We start from the raw sequence: 3,298 nt of genomic DNA on the forward strand, positions 1-3,298 counted from the left end.
TGTTGGCCATTTCTACACCCCCTGGGGGCAGATGGGCCTATTTTGTTAGGCCCACCTGCCCCCAAGGGGGGCAGAAGCCACTTAGACACCAGGGATAGTGTGTGTGTGTGTTAGTGGATGGGGGGGGGGGGCCTTGGGCAAGGGTCGCCCCCCACTTTGGGGGCACATTTACCCAGGCCATTTCTGCACCCCTTGGAGACAGATCAGCCTATTATTTTTAGGCTGGTCTGCCCCAAGGGGGGCAGAAACCACTAGAATGCCAGGGATTCTTTTAAATTTGTTTATTTTTGTGGGGGGGCGTCCCCTTGGTAACGGGGCGCCCCCCCAAGGGGGGCATTGACCTGTTGGCCATTTCTACACCCCCTGGGGGCAGATGGGCCTATTTTGTTAGGCCCACCTGCCACCAAGGGGGGCAGAAGCCACTTAGACATCAGGGATAGTGTGTGTGTGTGTTAGTGGATGGGGGGGCCTTGGGCAAGGGTCGCCCCCCACTTTGGGGGCACATGTACCCAGGCCATTTCTGCACCCCTTGGAGACAGATCAGCCTATTATTTTTAGGCTGGTCTGCCCCCAAGGGGGGCAGAAACCACTAGAACGCCAGGGATTTCTTTTTATTTGTTTATTTGTGTGGGGGGCGTCCCCTTGGTCACGGGGCGCCCCCCCAAGGGGGGCATTGACCTGTTGGCCATTTCTACACCCCCTGGGGGCAGATGGGCCTGTTTTCTTAGGCACACCTGCCCCCAAGGGGAGCAGAAGCCACTTAGGCACCAGGGATAGTGTGTGTGTGTGTGTGTGTGTGTTAGTGGATGGGGGGGGGGGGGCCTTGGGCAAGGGTCGCCCCCCACTTTGGGGGCACATTTACCCAGGCCATTTCTGCACCCCTTGGAGACAGATCAGCCTATTATTTTTAGGCTGGGGCAGAAACCACTAGAATGCCAGGGATTTTTTTTAATTTGTTTATTTTTGTGGGGGGGCGTCCCCTTGGTCACGGGGCGCCCCCCCAAGGGGGGCATTGACCTGTTGGCCATTTCTACACCCCCTGGGGGCAGATGGGCCTATTTTGTTAGGCCCACCTGCCCCCAAGGGGGGCAGAAGCCACTTAGACATCAGGGATAGTGTGTGTGTGTGTGTGTGTGTTAGTGGATGGGGGGGGCCTTGGGCAAGGGTCGCCCCCCACTTTGGGGGCACATGTACCCAGGCCATTTCTGCACCCCTTGGAGACAGATCAGCCTAATATTTTTAGGCTGGTCTGCCCCCAAGGGGGGCAGAAACCACTAGAACGCCAGGGATTTCTTTTTATTTGTTTATTTGTGTGGGGGGGCGTCCCCTTGGTCACGGGGCGCCCCCCCAAGGGGGGCATTGACCTGTTGGCCATTTCTACACCCCCTGGGGGCAGATGGGCCTGTTTTCTTAGGCACACCTGCCCCCAAGGGGAACAGAAGCCACTTAGGCACCAGGGATAGTGTTGTGTGTGTTTTTTTGTTTTTTTGTTTGTTTGAGGGCTGTCCACTTTGGCAAGGGTCGCTCTCCATGGGGACACACTACTAAAGGTATTTTCTGGCTTCCTTGGGGCAGACAGGCCTATTTTTTTAGTAGGCCCATCTGCCCCTATGGCAGAATCCACTTAGGCACCAATTTCTAAATGTTTGATGGTGGGGTGTTTGTCAACTGAAGAAGTCTTTGCATTTGTGATAAAAAATGTTTTCCTCCTTTTTGTTCTAGTTCAAAGCTTTTGCTTTATTTGCTGTGGCTCCTTGCGGTTTTGGCGGTGGTTGACCTGCAGTTTGCACAGTTGCATGTTTTAGGTAAGTAAAAACAATTTACTCCAAAGGAGTATTGTTGCCATGCATGAATGACATGTTTGTAGGGGGTGTACTAAATGCAGGATTGTGTGTGAAATTGTCCTTAGGTTTGTGCACAATGATATTTGTTTTGTCTTATTTCTAATTTGCCTTTCTTTCTTTATTTTTAGTGGGATATCATTGGTGATTGCTGTGTAGTTGCTGGTGAATCAAGCTTTTTCAGGCAAGTGAGCGGTATAGTTTTTGAGTTTATAACTCTTACTAACAAAGCTACACTTTGTTACTTGTCTTACACAGTGCTGGTTGTTGGTGGTGAATTTGTCCAGTTAATTTTAGCAGGAGAGATCATGGCTAGCCGCAGGATGACCGCTCAGCAGGTGGTTGGTATGCTTTTTGAGTCACAGTCTGATCATGACTATGAGACGGACTCTGCATCTGAGGCAGAAGAGGAAGTCAGAGATTCTGGCAGTGATGTTTCTGTTGGAGGGGAATCTTCTGATGATGAAGCCACACTCAGTGCAGATGAAGGGCCTGTTTTAGAGGAGGACATTGATGTGCCAATAGTGCAGCAACCTGGGGCCGAAAGGTTTCCTGTTATAAGACCTGATGTCTGGCTGCTCCATGTTTGGGGCAACCCAGAGTTGCCTGCCTTTACTGGTCTCCCGGGGTGTAACGCCAATACAGAGAACTTTATGCCTATCAATTTCTTTGAGTTATTCATGGATGATATGTTTTTGGAAGAGATTGTTGAGCAGACTAATTTGTATGCGGAGCAGCATTTGAGGGACAACGCTGCTAGACTTAGGCCACACTCTAGAGCTGCCCAGTGGATTCCCACAAATTTGGAGGAGTTAAAAAAGTTTTTGGGTTTGACTTTTTTGATGGGGTTGATAAGGAAGCCGTCACTGGCTTCTTATTGGTCTACTAGTCCCTTGATGGCAACAGCTATATTTCCAACGACCATGAGTCGTAATCGGTATTTGCTTCTTCTTAGGATGCTGCATTTTGTTGACAATGCATTAGCCTTGCCACGAGATCACCCAGATTCTGGCCGTCTTTTTAAGATTAGGCCTGTCCTTGATCATTTTCTAGATCGGTTTTCGGAGGTCTATGTTCCAGGCAAAGAGTTAAGTGTGTACGAGTCTTTGGTCCTCTTCAAGGGTCGTTTGGTTTTTAGGCAGTACATTCCTAGCAAAAGGGCACGATATGGAATTAAATTGTATATGCTGTCTGAAAGTAGGACAGGATATGTGTATAGTTTCCGTGTGTACACTGGTAGGGATTCCAATATTGACCCCCCTGGTTGTCCTCCCACTTTTGGAGTTACTGAGAAAATTGTGTGGGATCTTGGTAGACGACTGTTCAATAAAGGTCACCATTTGTATGTAGATAACTTCTACACTGGTGTGCAATTGTTCAAGGAATTGTTTAGAGTGGACACAGTTGCTTGTGGCACAATCCGTTCTAACCGGAAAGGCTATCCAAGGGAGCTTGTC

This window comes from Pleurodeles waltl, chromosome 12 (assembly GCF_031143425.1).
Source record: "Pleurodeles waltl isolate 20211129_DDA chromosome 12, aPleWal1.hap1.20221129, whole genome shotgun sequence".
Classification (NCBI taxonomy): Eukaryota; Metazoa; Chordata; class Amphibia; order Caudata; family Salamandridae; genus Pleurodeles; species Pleurodeles waltl.